Source organism: Arachis hypogaea, chromosome 2 (assembly GCF_003086295.3).
Source record: "Arachis hypogaea cultivar Tifrunner chromosome 2, arahy.Tifrunner.gnm2.J5K5, whole genome shotgun sequence".
In the NCBI taxonomy this organism is placed as follows: domain Eukaryota; kingdom Viridiplantae; phylum Streptophyta; class Magnoliopsida; order Fabales; family Fabaceae; genus Arachis; species Arachis hypogaea.
The window spans coordinates 29,376,552-29,387,149 of record NC_092037.1 but is presented as its reverse complement, the minus strand read 5'-3'; the positions used below and the strand labels follow the sequence as shown (position 1 = coordinate 29,387,149).

The following is a 10,598-nucleotide window of genomic DNA, read 5'->3' as shown; positions in this document are numbered from 1 at the left end:
TGCAGAAAGAGGTCACTAAATTACTAGAGGCTGGGATTATTTATCCTATTTCTGACAGCCCCTGGGTGAGCCCTGTCCAAGTTGTCCCTAAGAAGGGTGGCATGACAGTGATTCATAATGAAAAAAATGAACTGGTTCCTACAAGAACAGTTACAGGGTGGCGTATGTGTATTGATTATAGAAGGCTCAATACAGCCACCAGAAAGGATCATTTTCCTCTACCATTCATAGACCAGATGCTAGAAAGACTAGCAGGTCATGAATACTACTGCTTCCTGGATGGATATTCAGGTTATAATCAAATTGCAGTAGATCCCCAAGATCAGGAGAAAACGGCATTCACATGCCCATCTGGAGTATTTGCATACAGAAGGATGCCATTTGGCCTGTGCAATGCACCTGCAACCTTTCAGAGGTGCATGCTCTCAATTTTCTCTGATATGGTGGAAAAGTTCCTGGAAGTCTTCATGGATGACTTTTCAGTATTTGGAGACTCATTTAGCTCCTGCCTTAACCATTTAGCACTTGTTCTGAAAAGATGCCAAGAGACTAACCTGGTTTTAAACTGGGAAAAATGTCACTTTATGGTGACTGAAGGAATTGTCCTTGGGCACAAAATTTCGAACAAGGGAATAGAGGTGGATCAAGCTAAGGTAGAAGTAATTGAAAAATTACCACCACCTGCTAATGTTAAGGCAATCAGAAGCTTTCTGGGGCATGCAGGATTCTATAGGAGGTTCATAAAGGATTTTTCAAAAATCGCCAAACCTCTGAGCAACCTGCTAGCTGCTGACACGCCATTTATCTTTGATAAAGAGTGTCTGCAGGCATTTGAGACTCTGAAAGCTAAATTGGTTACTGCACCAATCATCTCTGCACCAGACTGGACATTACCATTTGAATTGATGTGTGATGCCAGTGACCATGCAATTGGTGCAGTATTGGGACAAAGGCATGACAAGCTTCTGCACGTCATTTACTATGCCAGCCGTGTTTTGAATGATGCACAGAAGAATTACACAACCACAGAAAAAGAGCTACTAGCAGTGGTTTACGCCATTGACAAATTCAGATCCTATTTAGTAGGATCAAAAGTGATTGTGTACACTGATCATGCTGCTCTTAAATATCTACTCACAAAGCAGGATTCAAAACCAAGACTCATCAGATGGGTGTTGCTTCTGCAAGAGTTTGATATAGAAATAAGAGACAGAAAAGGGACAGAGAATCAAGTGGCAGATCACCTGTCCCGAATAGAACCAGTGGAAGGGGCGTCCCCCCTCTCACTGAGATCTCTGAAACCTTTTCGGATGAGCAACTGTTTGCCATCCAGGAAGTGCCATGGTTTGCAGACATTGCAAACTACAAGGCAGTGAGATTCATACCCAAAGAGTACAGTAGGGTGCAATCAAAGAAATTAATCATAGATGCAAAGTACTATCTTTGGGATGAACCATATCTCTTTAAGAGATGTGCAGACGGAGTAATCCGTAGATGTGTGCCCAAAGAAGAAGCACAGAAGATCCTTTGGCATTGCCATGGATCACAGTATGGAGGACATTTTGGAAGTGAACGAACAGCCACAAGAGTCCTCCAAAGTGGCTTCTACTGGCCTACTCTCTATAAAGATTCCCGAGCGTTTGTGCTTAATTGTGACAGTTGCCAAAGATCAGGCAACTTACCTCACAGTTATGCCATGCCTCAACAAGGAATCTTGGAGATTGAGTTGTTTGATGTATGGGGTATCGACTTCATGGGTCCTTTCCCACCATCATATTCAAACACTTATATTCTGGTGGCAGTGGATTATGTATCCAAATGGGTGGAGGCTATTGCAACACCCACTAATGACACTAAAACAGTGTTAAAATTCCTCTAGAAACATATCTTCAGCAGATTTGGTATCCCTAGAGTGTTAATCAGTGATGGGGGCACTCATTTCTGTAATAAACAGCTTTACTCTACTCTGGTACGTTATGGAGTCAACCACAGGGTGGCTACTCCATATCACCCACAAACTAATGGGCAAGCTGAAGTCTCAAATAGAGAACTTAAAAGAATCCTGGAACGGACTGTAATTAACCGTAGAAAGGATTGGGCAAGAAGCTTGGATGATGCTCTGTGGGCATACAGAACAGCATTCAAGAACCCCATAGGGACCTCTCCATACCAGCTTGTGTATGGAAAGGCGTGTCACTTGCCAGTGGAACTGGAACACAAGGCCTACTGTGCAACCAGATTCCTGAACCTTGATGCCAAGTTAGCTGGAGAAAGATGATTGCTCCAGTTAAATGAGCTAGAGGAATTTAGACTGAATGCTTTCGAGAATGCAAAAATTTACAAGGAGAAAGCAAAAAGATGGCATGATAAGAAATTGTCATCCAGAGTCTTTGAGCCAGGGCAGAAAGTTCTGTTATTTAATTAAAGGCTCAAATTATTCCCTGGGAAATTAAAATCCCGGTGGAGAGGTCCATATGTAATCACAAGCGTATCACCATATGGATACATAGAACTTCAGGATAGTGACTCTAACAAAAAGTTCATTGTTAATGGACAAAGAGTTAAACACTATCTTGAAGGTAATTTCGAGCAAGAATGCTCAAGACTGAGACTTAATTGAAGATCAGTGATAGTCCAGCTAATGACATTAAAGAAGCGCTTGCTGGGAGGCAACCCAGCCATTTACAAACTTTATTTACTAATTAAATAAATTTCCTTTTCTTTACAGGTTTGAGTCCAAGTATCTTCAAAGGTGAAATAGCAATTGGTTGAAGTCACAGAGTTACAGGGAAATTTGGAAGCTCACTGGCACGAAAAAGCCAGTAAGAAATACTTTGGGCGTTAAACGCCCAAAAGAAGCACCCACTGGGCGTTTAACGCCAGTAAGGGTAGCCTTCTGGGCGTTAAACGCCAGAAATGAGCATCTTCTGGGCGTTAAACGCCAGAAAGATGCACCTTCTGGGCGTTTAACGCCAGTCTGCTAGCATCCTGGGCGTTCAGAAAAACGCCCAGTGACAAAGGACTTCCTGGCGTTCAACGCCAGAAAGAAGCACCAGATGGGCGTTGAACGCCCAGGAGAAGCAACATGTGGGCGTTAAACGCCCAAAACATGCACCATGTGGGCGTTTAACGCCAGGATGGTGGGAGGAGGTAACAAATTCGTTTTTAATCCTAATTTTTCAAAATTTTTATGTTTCAATTCATGATTTCTTGCATCAACATATTCCAAATTGTTATCAATCATATCAAAGTTAGTTTTCCAAAAACCCTGGTTTCTAAAAATCCTAATTTCTAAAATCCCTTCTTCAAAAATATTAAATATATCTTAATTCATAAAGCCAAATGGTTTTCCAATCCAATCCAACTCTTTTAAGTTTATTTTCAAAACTCAATTATCTTTTTAAAATCTTTTTCAAAATTAAATATTTCAAATTTATCTTTTAAATTATGATTTATATCTTTCTCTTTTTAAAACTATATCTTTTTCTTATCATATCTATCTTTTATAAATCATATCTTCTATCTTATCTCCTTCTTATTTTCGAAAATTTCCCACCCCCCTCCCTATATATTGTATTCGGCGCCCTCCTCATCATCCCCATCCAACACTTGCTCTGCTTCTATCCCTCTTCTTTCTTCTCTTTTGCTTGAGGACAAGCAAAGCTCTAAGTTTGGTGTGTTTATCCGTGATCACAAAAACATACCCACTCAAGATCATGGCTCCTAAAGGGAAACAACCCAACCCAAGAGGCAAGAAAGAAAGCACTCCAAAGCCACTTTGGAATCAAGGGAAGTTCTTAACTAAAGAACATTCAGACCATTACTACAAGATAATGAGTCACAGATCAGTGATCCTGGAAGTCAGATTTGATCTGAAAGAAGATGAATATCCGGAGATCCAAGAGCAAATTCGAAACAGGAATTGGGAAATTCTGGCCAATCCTGAAACGAAAGTGGGGAAGAACATGGTTCAGGAATTTTATGCTAATCTATGGCAGACAGAAAGGCAAAGAATCATTGGAGCTGCTCTCTTTGACCATCGAACTGTAGTCAGAGGAAAGATCATTCATACCAATTCTGACAAGATCAGGGAGATATTTAAGCTTCCCCAACTGAAAGATGACCTAGACTCCTTTAACAGGAGAATGATGAGGGTCAATAAAGGGCTGGACAAGGTTCTGGAGGACATATGCATCCCTGGGGCCAAGTGGACCACCAGCATGACTGGCATCCCAGTTCAACTCAAAAGGGAAGATCTGAAACCAGTAGCCAGAGGTTGGCTGGATTTCGTAGGGCGTTCCATATTGCCCACCAGCAACCGTTCTGAAGTCACTATTAAAAGAGCAGTAATGATTCACTGCATCATGTTGGGAAAAGAAGTGGAAGTCCATCAGCTGATCTCCTGTGAGCTATATAAAATAGCAAACAGGAATTCTAAGGACGCCAAATTGGCTTATCCAAGCCTAATTTCTATGCTTTGCAAAGATGCTGGAGTAAAGATGGGAATAACTGAATATATCATAATTGAAAAGCCCATTACTGGAATATCAATGGTCAGACAACAGCAACAAGATGATTCAACCAAGAGGAGAGCACAAGAAGCCCTCCCAGAACTGCCCCAATTCGAATATTGGGAACATCTTGAGGCTTCTATTTCCATATTGCAAGAAGCTATGGATCAAATAAAGGAAGAACAGAATAATCAAAGTAGCATGATTTGCAAACTACTCAAAGAACAAGAGGAGCAAGGGCGTGATCTAAGGGAGCTGAAGCGCCAAAAATTAATCCTTGAACAACACCCCACAGATTAGAGGAACATCTACTCCTCAAAACAACAGGTTGCTGAGTTCTAATTTTTCTGCTTTAGCTTAGTAATAGTATTATTATAGAAATTCACCTTAGGAGATATTTAGTAATAATTAGTATGTCTATTTTGATTTTATTTCCAATTAAGCTATAATTTATTTTTCTCATCATCATCAGGCATGAATAAAGTAGTAGATTTTTTTAGAATAAAGAAGTAATCTATATTTTTCGAGTTCTCAATAATAAAAATTATAATTAATTATATGTGGTGGCAATACTTTTTGTTCTCTGAATGAATGCTTGAACAGTGCATAATTTGTACTTTGAATTTGATGAATATTAGCTCCTGAAAGGATGAGGAACACGAAAAATATTATTGATGATCTGAAAAATCATGAAATTGATTCTTGAAGCAAGAAAAAGCAGTTAAAAAAAAAAAACAAGCCATGAGCCCTAGGTAAGGGTAAAAAAAGGATCCAAGGCTTTGAGCATCAATGGATAGGAGGGCCCAAGGAAATAAAATTCAGGCCTAAGCGGCTAAGCCAAGCTGTCCCTAACCATGTGCTTGTGTCATGAAGGTCCAAGTGAAAAGCTTGAGACTGAGTGGTTAAAGTCGTGATCCAAAGCAAAAGAGTGTGCTTAAGAGCTCTGGACACCACTGACTGGGGACTCTAGCAAAGCTGAGTCACAATCTGAAAAGGTTCACCCAGTTATGTGTCTGTGGCATTTATGTATCCGGTGGTAATACTGGAAGACAAAGTGCTTAGGGCCACGGCCAAGACTCATAAATAACTGTGTTCAAGAATCAACACACTACACTAGGAGAGTCAATAATACTATCTGAATTCTGAGTTCCTAAGGATGCCAATCATTCTGAAATTCAAAAGATACAGGGAGATGCCAAAACTGTTCAGAAACAAAAAGCTACAAGCCCCGCTCATCTAATAAGAATCTGAGCTTCATTTAAAACTCTAAAATATTATTACTTCTTAATTTCTGTTAGAACCTATTTTATTCATCTAGTTGCTTGAGGACAAGCAACAGTTTAAGTTTGGTGTTGTGATGAGCGGATATTTTATACGCTTTTTGGGGGTAATTTCATGTAGATTTTAGTATGTTTTAATTAGTTTTTAGTAGAATATTATTAGTTTTTAGGCAAAAATCATATTTCTAGACTTTACTATGAGTGTGTGTATTTTTCTGTGATTTCAGGTATTTTCTGGCTGAAATTGAGGGAGTTGAGCAAAAATCTGACTTAGGCTGAAAAAGGACTGCTGATGCTGTTGGATCCTGACCTCCCTGCACTCGAAATGGATTTTCTGAGGCTACAGGAGTCCAATTGGCGCGCTCTCAACGGCGTTGGAAAGTAGACATCCAGGGCTTTCCAGCAATATATAATAGTCCATACTTTGCGCGAAGATAGACGACGTAACTTGGCGTTGAACGCCAAGTTCATGCTGCTGTCTGGAGTTAAACGCCAGAAAAACGTCATGATCCGGAGTTGAACGCCCAAAACACGTCATAACCTGGAGTTTAACGCCAAGAAAGGCCTCTACTCGTGGATAGCTTTAGTCTCAGCCCCAGCACACACCAAGTGGGCCTCAGAAGTGGATTTCTGCACCAATTATCTTAGTTTATTCATTTTCTGTAAACCTAGGTCACTAGTTTACTATTTAAACAACTTTTAGAGACTTATCTTGTACCTCATGACATTTTCAGATCTGAATTACATACTTTTTGACGGCATGAGTCTCTAAACTCCATTGTTGGGGGTGAGGAGCTCTGCAGCGTCTCGATGAATTAATACAATTCCTTTGTTTTCCATTCAAACACGCTTGTTCTTATTTAAGATGTTTATTCGCGCTTAATTGTGAAGAAGGTGATGATCCGTGACACTCATCACCTTCCTCAATCCATGAACGTGTGCCTGACAACCACCTCCGTTCTACATCAGATTGAATGAATATCTCTTAGATTCCCCAACAGAATCTTCGTGGTATAAGCTGGATCGATGGCGGCATTCATGAGAATCCGGAAGGTCTAAACCTTGTCTGTGGTATTCCGAGTAGGATTCTGGGATTGAATGACTGTGACGTGCTTCAAACTTCTGAGGGCTGGGCGTTAGTGACAGACGCAAAAGAATCAATGGATTCTATTCCAACCTGATTGAGAACCGACAGATGATTAGCCGTGCTGTGACAGAGCATAAGAACGTTTTCACTGAGAGGATGGGAAGTAGCCACTAACAACGGTGACACCCTACATAGAGCTTGCCATGGAAGGAGCCTTGCGTGTGTTGAAGGATTTCAAGGAAGAGTTGAAGTCAAAGGACAAAGCATCTCCAAAACTCCAACATATTCCCCATTACTGCACAACAAGTAACGCTAGTATTCTCTATTATTCCAACTTACAATTTTAAATATTTTGACTTCTTGCAATTAAATCCAAATAACCTTGTTGACATCCTAACTAAGATTAATAAAATAAATATTGATTGCTTCAAACCAATAATCTCCGTGGGATCGACCCTTACTCACGTAAGGTATTACTTGGACGACCCAGTGCACTTGCTGGTTAGTTGTGCGAGTCACAAATTAGTGCACCAAGGACCTTGTTTCAGTCATGAAACTTTGAGTGGTTTTGATTAGATCAGAGACCATGGTTGCTAAGTCAGAGGTATTCTACTTAGAACTCTCTGTCTGTTGCTGAGAAGATGATGGAAAAGGCTTGCAATTGCTAAACCTGTTTCTTCCACCATTATTATTGTTGAAACCTTGTTGAGGTCTCTGTTGATCCTTCCATGAGAGATTTGGATGATTTCTCCATGAAGGATTGTAGGTGTTTCCATAGGGTTCTCCCATGTAATTCACCTCTTCCATTGAAGGGTTCTCAGGATCATAAGCTTCTTCCTCAGATGAAGCTTCCTTAGTACTGCTTAGTGCATTTTGCATTCCAGACAGACTTTGAGAAATCATATTGACTTCTTGAGTCAATATTTTGTTCTGAGCCAATATGGCATTCAGAGTGTCAATCTCAAGAACTCCTTTCTTCTGACTAGTCCCATTGTTCACAGGATTTCTTTCAGAAGTATACATGAATTGGTTATTTGCAACCATTTCAATCAGCTCTTGAGCTTCTGTAGGCGTCTTCTTCAGATGAAGAGATCCTCCAGCAGAGCTATCCAAAGACATCTTGGACAGTTCAGAGAGACCATCATAGAAAATACCTATGATGCTCCTATTCAGAAAGCATATCAGAAGGGCACTTTCTGATTAATTGTTTGTATCTTTCCCAAGCTTCATAGAGGGATTCTCCTTCCTTCTGTCTGAAGGTTTGGACTTCCACTCTAAGCTTACTCAATTTTTGAGGTGGAAAGAACTTTGCCAAGAAGGCATTAACTAGCTTTTCCCAAGAGTTCAGGCTTTCTTTAGGTTGTGAGTCCAACCATGTTCTAGCTCTGTCTCTTACAGCAAAAGGGAATAGCATAAGTCTGTAGACCTCAGGGTCAACCCCATTAGTCTTGACAGTGTCACAAATTTGCAAGAATTCAGCTAGAAACTGATGAGGATCTTCCAATGGAAGTCCATGGAACTTGCAATTCTGTTGCATTAGAGAAACTAATTGAGGCTTAAGCTCAAAGTTGTTTGCTCCAATGGCAGGGATAGAGATGCTTCTCCCATAGAAATCGGGAGTAGGTGCAGTAAAGTCACCCAGCACCTTCCTTGCATTGTTGGCATTGTTGTTGTTTTCGGCTGCCATGTGTTCTTCTTCTTTGAAGATTTCTGTTAGGTCCTCTACAGAGAATTGTGCCTTGGCTTCTCTTAGCTTTCTCTTCAAGGTCCTTTCAGGTTCAGGATTAGCCTCAACAAGAATGCTTTTGTCTTTGCTCCTGCTCATATGAAAGAGAAGAGAACAAGAAAATATGGAATCATCTACGTCACAGTATAGAGATTCCTTGAGGTGTCAGAGGAAAAGAAAATTAGAAGGCAGAAGTAGAAAATTCGAACTTATCAAAGAAGATGGAGTTCGAATTTTGCATTAAGGAATAGTGTTAGTCCATAAATAGAAGGATGTGAGAAGAGGGAAAGAAGTTTTCGAAAATTAAGTAAAAGATTTTAAAAACATTTTGAAAAATAGTCTTTAATTTTCGAAAACTAAGTAAAAAAATGATTTTTGAAAAAGATTTTGAAATTAGAAATTAAAAAGATTTGATTGAAAACTATTTTGAAAAAGATGTGATTAAAAAGATATGATTGGTTTTAAAAAGATGTGATTGAGAAGATATGATTTGAAAAATATTTTAAAAAGATTTGATTTTGAAATTAATAACTTGGCTAACAAGAAAAGATATGATTCAAACATTAAACCTTTCTCAACAGAAAAGGCAACATACTTGAAATGTTGAATCAAATCATTAATTGATAGCAAGTATCTTTGAAAATGGAAAGAAATTGATTTTGAAAAAGATTTGATTGAAAAGATATGATTTGAAAAAGATTTGATTTTGAAAAACTTTGAAAACTTGAAAAAAATTTGATTTGAAAACAAAATCTTCCCTCTTGTGCCATCCTGGCGTTAAACGCCCAGAATGGTGCACATTCTGGCGTTTAACGCCCAAAATGCTACACTTTTGGGCGTTAAACGCCCAACCAGGTACCCTGGCTGGCGTTTAAATGCCAGTCTATCCTTCTTCACTGGGCGTTTTGAACGCCCAGCTTTTTCTGTGCAATTCCTCTGCTGTATGTTCTGAATCTTCAATTCTCTGTATTATTGACTTGAAAAGACACAAATTAAAAATATTTTTGGATTTTTTAATAATAAGGAAAAATCAAAACGCAACTAAAATCAAATAACAATGCATGCAAGACACCAAACTTAGCAGTTTGTATACTACTGACACTAACAACATGAGAATGCATATGACAAACAACAAAACACTCAAGTCAATAGAATTTAAAGATCAGAGCAAGTAAATCATCAAGAACAACTTGAAGATCACTGAAGACAGATGCATGAATGCAAGAAGAACAAAAACATGCAATTGACACCAAACTTCAAATGAGACTCTAGACTCAAACAAGAAATATTTTTGGATTTTATGATTTTGTAATTTTTTTGGATTTTTCGAAAATTAAGTGGAAAAGAAAATAAAGGTATCAAAATTCTTAATGAGAATTCCAGGAATCAGTGCAATGCTAGTCTAAGACTCCGGTCCAGGAATTAGACATGGCTTCACAGCCAGCCAAGCTTTCAAAGAAAGCTTCGGTCCAAAACACTAGACATGGCCAATGGCCAGCCAAGCCTTAGCAGATCACTGCTCCAACAGCAAGATTGATAGAAATCAACAAGCTCTTGTGATGATAAGTTGAAACCTCGGTCCAATGAAATTAGACATGGCTTCATAGCCAGCCAGACTTCAACAAATCATCATGAAACTCTAGAATTCATCTTCAAGAATTCTGAAAAAAAATACCTAATCTAAGCAACAAGATGAACCGTCAGTTGTCCAAACTCGAACAATCCCCGGCAACGGCTCCAAAAACATGGTGCTGTTGCCGGATCAGAAATTTGGCACTGATGTTACCGGACCAAAAGCTTGCCGAAAACTCGAACAATCCCCGGCAACGGCGCCAAAAACTTGGTGCGCGAAATTGTGAACAATACTTTTCACAACTCTCATAATCCCCGGTAATGAACCCCAAAAACGTGGTGTTCAATACCATGGCATAAACACAACTTCGCACAACTAACCAGCAAGTGCACTGGGTCGTCCAAGTAATAAACCTTACGCG

General features: G+C 39.4%; 1 non-coding gene across 1 annotated transcript; it reads left to right on the top strand.

Moving 5' to 3' along the window:
• The first annotated feature begins 8,052 nt into the window (after window positions 1-8,052).
• LOC112766021 (small nucleolar RNA R71) lies at window positions 8,053-8,160 on the top strand. The gene has a single exon (XR_003184061.1). It is a non-coding gene; the product is annotated as a small nucleolar RNA R71 (small nucleolar RNA).
• The last annotated feature ends 2,438 nt before the right edge of the window (window positions 8,161-10,598 follow it).